This window comes from Maylandia zebra, linkage group LG15 (genome assembly GCF_041146795.1).
Source record: "Maylandia zebra isolate NMK-2024a linkage group LG15, Mzebra_GT3a, whole genome shotgun sequence".
NCBI lineage: Eukaryota > Metazoa > Chordata > Actinopteri > Cichliformes > Cichlidae > Maylandia > Maylandia zebra.
In genome coordinates this window covers 9,418,704-9,428,542 of record NC_135181.1, presented here as the reverse complement: position 1 = coordinate 9,428,542, position 9,839 = coordinate 9,418,704, and positions in this window count along the sequence as shown.

Genomic DNA, 9,839 nt, shown 5'->3' with positions numbered 1-9,839 from the left:
GGCTCTATGTGAATGTAAAAACAGTCTGCAGGCACAAAAGAACACACAGTACGAGGCACGCTGTATCACTACACCCTGAAGAATGATTGTTATGACAGTAATTTGAGTGACAAATTTCTATTTTCAAAATCTATTTTTGACTCGGTAAGAGGGTCTATACTCGAGTGTGAATACCATGTTCAAATGTGCACAAATGAACCACACCAAAGAGGCAAACACACAAAAGTCCCATTTAAAAGGACGAAACAAAAAAGTTATAAACCCTTAGTCACCGTGGTGATTTAGACAGGTAAAAAGAGAAAGTGAAAAGTAGAAGTAACACCAAGGTGCCAAAGGAGATACCTAATTTCTGTGGCATCTATACCGGATGTTTTTTTGTTTCGTTTTGCTTTGTTTGTTTGTTTTAATGTAAAACTTGCTATTATAATCCAAACAGGTAGTAGAATTGAGTTAAACAAAGGTTAAACTGAATCAAACAAAGGTGTAACCAAGGAAAATGGCTGACAGTTTTTCTAGCAGGTATATTTTTTTTTGTTTTTTGTTTTAAATCCTGGGGGATTTTTTTTACTACAAAGATTTATGGTGCATTCCACAAAAAGTAGAAGTCGGAATTTGTGAGGTTGCAGTCGCAAATCAAATCTGGAACTCTCCCTTAATTTAGATTTTTTAAAAAGCAACGTCAGAGAAACGCCACAAACCTCGAGTCAACAATCCAAGATGGTGGCAGAGAACATAAACAACAATAAAACTTTTAATCTGTACTGTCATTGTTTTATATTTGTGACTCACTAAAAAAGCCATGGCACCTTGGTGTTACTCATACTTCTACGCAGACCCGATGCTATCCGTGAATGTGCTGTTGCGGTGTTTTTAAGCACAAAAAACATGGATTATGCTGTACTGCCAGTGATACCTGGATTTATCTACCTTGGTAAGAAGCAAAACAAACTCCAGTATCTGGAATGCAGAATTAGCATTCATTTAACAAACTACGATATCACTGGAACTTGCTAACCAAGCTAGCTAGCTAAAACTAACAAGTTAGCTCCCCAAGTCTACCCACTTTTCAGATAGTTCTTTTGAGAGTGATACAGCATATTTTTATTGTTATTGTTTTATTCTTTTAGTATTATTCTTAGAATTGTAGAAAATAGTAACTCACCATACTGGTCATTTGCTAGCTATGATGTGGTGATCTTAATCTTGAACTCTTACACTGTACAGATGTTAGCAGCACCACATGCTTTAACTTAGTGCACAAGATTCCTTCATTAGAGGAGGGCTTTGTGTTTGTGTGTGTGTGAGAGAGAAAGCTATTGTGAAAAGGAGTCAAAAGTCCACCACTCACCAGGAAATTGAAAACATCAGGGCGTTTTCACACAGGAAGGGGAAAGGAGGCTTTGATTTCTTCAAGTGTTGACAGTGCAAGGACACCTTATCCAAAAACCTCCCTCCCAATGGCTCCTTGAGCAGCACCCAATGCAGCGAAGACTTCAAAAGAACTGCAGGTCATTCAGTTTAATGGCAGCACGATGGGAAATACTGATATGATGCAATTCCGTCATTGATCATTCGGTCTGTTGTTATTGTAATTGTGATCTGGAAAAGAAGGGCAACGGCTCGAGTGTAGTGAGATCCAAAATCTCAGTTTACTGTTTAAATTATAGACAAAAATGAGATGCAGTTGTCACGCTAAAACTATCAAACGGCTGTTATCTGAACTTTGGGGTTGTGGAAACCCACCCTACTGTAAATCCAAAATAAATCTTTTTGTGGCGTGGTAGGCAGTGGCTGATTTGAGGCAGGCTGCAAACGGGAGGCTGGAAATATCACACGGTGAGAAAAGCTCTCGACTGTGAGAATAGAGATGAAGCTAGGTTTTCATATCAGACTAATAAGAGTCATATGGCGAGAAAAAGCCACCAGCAGTCCACATTAGGGCTTGATGTGGAGAGGAGAGTGAGAGATGATGGCAGCGCAGTGTTTTTCTAGGGCTGTTGCGAAAACAGACACAAGGATTCAGTGCAAGTAGCAGCCACTTCATAATGTGTGGTTTTTATAACCAGTTTTGAGTGTGAATGCAGACACAGTGTATTAGAACTAAATACAACAATCAGCACAACGGGAACGTGTCGAAGTATTTGATGAAGAACTGGAGTTTTAAATCATGTGCTAATTATGATGCTTATAAGGAAGCTATTGTTATGTGTTTTATAAACTAGCAACCTTGTCTTTATAATGGTTTGTCATTACAAAGACCTTAAAGATGATCGGAGTCTCTCTCAGACTACCTTTCACTGGGACAGCTGGAATTGGAAGAGCCTATACCAAAAGGTCTCACAGGTTTCAAGCAAAACCCTTATTTCCTTGCAAATCTCTTCACCAATATTAGCTTTAAACTAGCAAGGCGTTTTTTATTTATCTCGAGACTGATGGTGTCCAAAAGTGTAAAAAAATAGCTACAGAGGGATTTAACTTCTTCTTGTGGCTGTTTCCTTCAACAGATCACCTGCTTCCTATTACGATTATCCAATGGGTATTCTGGGCATGTGCCCAGGAGCCCTTGTACAGTTGGTGGGCTATCCAATAAGAGTGGAAATAATAATTATAATATAAAAACTGAACAACTTTTTTACTTTCAACTTAGTTCCTTTTTTGTTTTGTTTTATTTTGTTGTTGTTGTTTTTCTTTCTTTCTTTTTAATTTTTGGTGCACTTTGAAAAATCACCTCAGCTGTTGATTTGTTGATTGCAGGGTTGAAAGCTTGGCCACCACATGTCAAAGTCTCCCTGAGTAAGACATTCAGCATCTAATTCCTCACTGCATGGCTTACCACAGCTCGTGTGTGAAAGAGTGGCTCTGAGAGACCTTTGGCCTGCTAGAAAACCTATGTCGTGTAGCCCGTGCACATTATCTAAATGTTTTATCTACCACACTTCTTGATTCTTATTAATGAAGTAACCAAACTTCCCCTCGTGGACTAACAAAGTCTCACGTTTAGCTTGTGATTAAGTTTCGCTTGTAGCAAACTCAGCAACACAAAGGGGGACAAGCCAACTGCATGCAATGCATTATCAGCTTGTATTGCCCCAAGAACAACATTTGTTGCATCACTTCACATTTTTGCATGATGACTTCTGTTTTGAAAGGAATACAAAAGGCTCAGACACAAGCAAAGACTATTTTCTGTGTGGGATGGGAATAAAAGCTTCACTGGCACTGAGGGAAAGTGTATGTCTATCCATAAAACCTGAGCTGCCAGGGGCTTGTTTGACCCTTTAAGCTCCTATGTTGTGTTTAGTGATAGAAGAAGGCACACATGCATCCCCCACTTTCCAAAAATATAATGCAGCAAACCGAAATACACTTGGTCCCCTTGCATGCTAGCCAGACACAAGGTTGCTGGGAATATTTCTTTTGAGCAAATCAGAAGCTTTAGAGGTGCTGGGTTCAGTAGTTGACTTAACTTTGCTGAAGCCAGCTCTTGCTGCTGCTGCTACATATTCACTAGGCTTTGTGGAAGTCTTTGAGTATGATTGATCATAATTCATAATTCACCCAGCTGGCTTTTTGTAGCAGTGATGTAACTTCCCTTTTCACGCTCAATGATCACATTTGCAGTTGACCTTTTCTTGCCAAGGAATTGTTTCCAGAGAAATGACTTATTTTCTTCTTCAAACATATTAAAATTCAAACATGAGGGGTTTACATAATGTGCAGCCAGCAGGGCAATAAGGGAAACAGACAGACAGCTGATCCAGCAAATCAGGGATCTGCATGCTGATTCACACACCTGTTTCGTCCAGTAGTGAGCTGGACAAATGAGAAGCAGACAGAGGATCCGAGGGAGGCAGAGAATGACTGAACAGCAGGATTTTGACACGGAGTAAATCAAAGACTAGAAAGAGTGTGCACCGTGGAGCAGCAGAATAACAGGTTCCTTAAAGACATATGAATAAATCTTCTGGTTTTTTTTAGTTGATTTACATACATGTTATCCAAAGGCAGAATAAATTTGGAGCAGATTCTCACATTCTTACTACACTGTGCACAGACACATAGCTTAAAGACACATTTACGTTAGCTTTTAGCTAAGTTTCTCTGAGAATTGCATTTTTTGACCTTTGGGGTGAATTTGTTGTGCTGTGTCCATTCATGTGAAGATCGGCAGCTGTCTTGAATGTTCTTTCTCATTAAGGTCATTGCTGGTGTCTTTCCTGCTTGGCACTGGATTAACACACACCTGAACGCTCCAAACCAGCAAACTTCCAAAAGATCTGCTTGTATAGAGGTGCAAGCACTTGCTGTTTATCAATGAATCGAGTACATTGTGTCTACGTGTACTCGTATGACTTTGCTGCTTCTTTCCTTCTTCCCAATTCCTGTGGATACAGTAAGAAATTTTCCACATTTTGGCTTAATTTTTGTTGATAAATAATGACACAGTATAATATCACATGTGTTGTTACTCATCTGAGGTTGCATTTACCCAATTTTAAGATCTAATTTTAAAGACCACATTATTTTTTATTATGTCCTGAGGATCTACTTTCTCTTTGCCATGAATGCATTTTTTAGATCCAGCAGACTCAGAGTAACACTGCCAATTGATGCTCAGTGATATCTGTGACAGTAAAACAGCAAAGCAAAGTGGCCTGAAAGATCCTAAAATGCTACCCTGAGCTTTTTCAGTTGTGTACTTACTGTACTGTGCAAGAGTGTAAAGGCTGGATCGGTGCCTGTATGCGATCAGCCAACAGCAGCTGTGTTTGTTTGGTGAATCACAAACAGGGTGTGTTGGGAATATAACTCTCTGTGCCTTAACTTTTGAACATCTTCATCCACGATGACGACTGTCAGTTCAATGACAATGAGTTTGCTTGGGATCTCACAATCTGTTTGATGGATCAAAGTTAACGTGGAGGCGATATATTTCTTTTTAATGGCAGGTGATATTTGCGTAAGATGTTCTCTTTGAACACGTGCCGATGGGCGGTGGTGGCCAGCAGTGCATTGGAACAGCGAAGCATGATGTAGTTGTATAAAAAGAGACCTACAATGTGTTTGGCTCTGTGTTTTCTCAGGCTAGTGCGGGAGTCAGAGGAAGAGAGCGAAAGCAAGATTTTTATGATTGCATTTTAAAGCAAAGGTCCTGGCAGGTGACCTCCCACTAAATTCACCAGTGTAGACAGGTTAAAACCTTTCTCCAAAGCTGAACTCTTAATTGAGGGTTTCATTCACTCATCAGAAACAAAAATGCCAAAGCACAATTGATTATTTTTTGTTTATACCTATGAAAACATTCAGGTTTTTAAGGAACGGGAGATATAAGTGCATGCAGCTGATTAAATGTTAAATGCTTCAGCTCAATGGGTTGTGAGGAGAATGAGAGCTGTGAAGCAGGTCTTATAGATATAAAGACACTATGGAACCAAAGACTGTATGTAAAAGATGGGAGTGGGATTTGGCAAGTGGGGGAACCCTAAGTTTTGCTGCAGCAGTGCAGTGAGGTTAAATGACTCACTTAGAAATAAGTCGGATAATATTGTCTATTGTGAGCTCCAGTAGATTTGTTTTCCTTGTGGACAAGCTGTGGTCGGCTGACCTGTGCTGCTGCTGGTTCAGAGCCTTACCGCTCTTTGTGGATTTGGACAGCTGCACACTACAATATATAAGCAGATGTTACATGAGCCATCATGACTTCAGTCCAAACCGGTAACCAGTATAAGGCTAGTGTAAAGGTGGAATTGGCACGTTTTACAAATTGAACTTCTTCTAGAAGCCTGTTTCACAGAAGCAGTATTGACACCTGATCTGGGCGTGTATTTGTAGAGTTATTTTGAAGCATTATAAAAAAAACAAAAACAACCTTTAATTTCAATAGAGGGCAAAAGATAAAAACTGCATTCGGTACAAGCACTTTTTCACATCATGGAGGTAGTTAGTATATATTCCTATTGTGTATATTAATATGAATATTTATATAGAGATGTATATATTACTTAATGGTGTCTCCCTCATGTTTCTGCTGCTACTCAGGACCTTTCCTAATGGTGACTGAGTTTGCACCAGTGGAAAAATTCTTATTTCATTTTATTGTCAGAGATTTTAAAACAAGATAATATCAAGTGTACTTCATGTGCAGATCCAAATAGTAAACAGAGATTAGGACATTGCATTTTACCATATTTACATTCCATATCATAGCTTAAGATATTATCTTGTCTTCCTCTCCTGTCCTCTCTTTCTTATATCTGAGACTGAAGTTATTAGAGACTGAAAAATACAAAAACTTTATCTGTGATTGCTTTGGTAGCAAGCAAATTAACATGATTGCCCATAGTATGCATAAAAGATGCAGACCTATATGCAGACGCTTGCTAATTACTAAACTTGGAAAAAGTGCGATGCAGACTGTAAATAGCCAACATTCGTCTTCAAAGTTGTGTCACGGTTTGTGGAGACAGACCGTGCGGAGGTGTGTGTGTGGTGGACCCAGGTGCGAACACAAGTGAGGAGACGGGAGGGAACTTAAACAAAAAGCGAGCCTTTTATTGTTGCTGATGAACATGAATAAAACAAACGAGAACGAGAGCAGCACAAGAGCAATAACTAAACAGAAACCTAAACTGGGAACAAACTATGAAAGCTAACTATGACAGTAACCGTGACTGTGGCGAGGAAAACAGACGACCTGACAATGACACACTGAAAACAGAGGACTTAAGTACACAGGAGGTGATTAGGGGAAGAGGAAACACACGAGGGCAAACAGCTGACATACATGAACCTAATGGCAGGACAGGGGAGAGTACAACTAAGAACATGAACACAGAACACAAGACCTTTTACAAAATAAAACAGGAAACTAGACATGACACAAGGGGAACCTGATAAACCATGAACTAAGCTGCAAACTAGGCCTGACCGAATAACTAGATAACTGAAAAGAAACTGGAATACAGATGAAATAACAAAATAACATGAAACTCAAAAACACTGGGGCGCATGACAAATTAATTCACTTGATATCATTTTGTGTTAAACTGCTTGTGTTGTATTAAACTGTCACTTAATTACACATTAACTAAAGATACCAGAACACCACGGTGGGTCACCCACTGTAACCCCCCGGGGATTCCACCTCCTCTTGAGCTTCATGGCCATCACTATCTTGTTGCTTTCTTGTACATGTCAGTGATTAAATCCAATGTGTTGCATACAACAGGTTGAAACAAGGACTGGACAATATGTCAAACTTTTCCAACAGTCCATTCTCTCTAAAAATGTGATGTAATACAATCCACGTACCTTACAAATCAGAGCAAAGGTAAACTTGAATGAGTTTGTCACAGAATCTTCAACATTCACCTCGGACATATTCAGGCATTACTGGTCCAGTTCTGATAATTTCAGTTTTCATGCAGGCAAAGTGAAGTAATTATGGGTGTGTGGCACTGTTTGGTGAAGGGGAAGAAAACAGGCACCTGCTGGTCTTCATTAAAACTGAGGTCATTGCCGCTGGCTTATAGGAAGGAAAGCAAGCAAGCTTGTCCTTTCTGGGCAGAAAATGCAAGGTGGGTGATTCGAAGCAGATAGAACTTTGCCTGTAGGCAGGGTGGGTGAAAAATATTTCCTTCAACAATCCTCAAATTTGTCCTGATGGTTTTTCTGCTAAAAACACTAATAAATGGTGGTGTTATGAAGCAAGCACAGAAATCAGACGCAGTGCTTGACTGCTACCTTTGAAATGGCTTTAATGAGCTTTTAGATATTATTTTTCCACACTTTTTCAGCTTTAAAATCGAACTACTTAGATGTGGAAAAAATTATAAAAACATGCCAGATAATAAACCAAAGACTGTGTTTTTCTGATAACAGCTCCAAATTACGGGTGCAGAAGTTTCCATCGACAAACAAGCCACAAGAGCTAAGACCTAAAGCCATTTGCCGACTGTGTTATCAGTGTGTTTTATCGCTTTTATTGAATTTTATGGCGTGAACTGTCCAGGATCTCTGCAGTGATGAGCACTTTGGCTCTGGAGCTCTGCACTATTGGATTTGCCCACGAGTAAACGGGAACAGTGACCGTTTCATTATGACAGAGCTTTTTGCCCATTTCCAGTATTGCACTACCTTCTGATTTACTGGATTCAAACCCTAGCCTGCATATTAAACGAAATGCCTTAAACCTGTATGGCTGGAAAGGAGGCTACTTGAATAGAAGTTTATGACTGAGTTTTCACTCAATTTATGACCTCAGAAAACACCTACCTAATGACGATATGGACTTATTTGCTTCATTGAATTTTTCTTCAGTACAAACATTAATTTCATTTCATAAATCATGGTCCCATTTAGAATGAATAAAATGATAAGCAGGAGAGGATTTGTGGGTATGAGTGTGCACAATTTACAGTCAGATCTCACTCCCAGTGCAAAGACAGCAACAACCAGAATGTTTAGCTTGAGGCTTATCTGTTGAATTCAGACCTAACTAATAACTCTGTTTTTTGCAGTGCTGTTGTTTCTGGAAAGTATAATTACAGATGTCAGGAAAATAATATTATTTGCCACTTTAAAAAGTGCCTTATCAAGCTATATACCTTATCAACAAGCATGGAGTTGCAGAACATGTTACATTAAGTTATTTCAGCAGTTTATTTCCCTCTTTGGACCCCAAATTAAAACTACACATGGCAGAAAATGTGTCTTTTAAGAGAAAAGGTTGAGGGTCATATAGATGTAGACTGATTGTAACTTTTTTTCCCTCCAGACTGAGGACAAATGCTGCATTGGGTGATTAAATCCAGGCCCTACGCTTAGACGCTTCTGGGGCGGATTTTCCGAGAGCAAGGGACTTGGCGCCGGGGATCCTGTGCATTTTCCACCCTGATCTCTGCTTGGCAGAGGCCTAAATAATAAAGCTCTTTTTACTGAGCTGCCCGGGGTTCCCTGTATACAAACACAAGTCCCCTGCCCCTCCACCCCCCTTGTCTATGCTGTTTTAACATGACCTGCTGCCACAGGGGTTTACCTTACACCCCCACTAAGCCCCTGTCCTGCAGTTGTCTGAAAGCCAACCCCCACTCTATACCTGATTTTCTAACTCTCTCTCTCATACACACACACACACACACACACACACACACACACACACACACACACACACACACACACACACACACACACACAGACATGCTGGGGTCAAGCCATTTTGGTCTTGAGGTAATTTTACTTGGACCATGGTTCTCAATCCTGGACTTGATCAGAGGAAGCAGCAAACAACCTCACCATCTAAACCAAATCACACGGTTGAAAAAAGGTATGGAAACCCTCCAAAAGTGAAAAAGTGAAGGTACATTGCACCCATATACCTCTCTGCAGGTCAGTATTTCACATATGGTTTTGCGCTTGACTGTTATTTTTAATTGCATCATGGAGTACAGTCGAGTCCAGTACTATCACGGAAACGTAGCGAGCGGTGATGAAACGTCCATTCATGCGGCCATGCGTGGATGTGTGTTTATTTAACTACTGTGCAGGTTAATCTTGAGCCTCAAAGCCTGGTGCTGTGCGTTAGTGCCAATGCTCACAAACCTTGCACGCTCTAATCAGCCTGCCAGCTTTGAAACCTGAAGCGCCAGAGCAACCTCTTCTCAGAGTTATGACCCAGGCCCCTTAGAGGAAACGTTAAAGGTAAATCAAAGAGCGTTTGCTGCAAGCCTTTGCATGAATACCCCGCTTGTCACAAAATGTGTGCTTTACAGTAGAAAATGTTCCACGTGTCTAACAAGACTGTTTGTCAATGTGTCAGTGACAGGATTTGGTGGGACCGT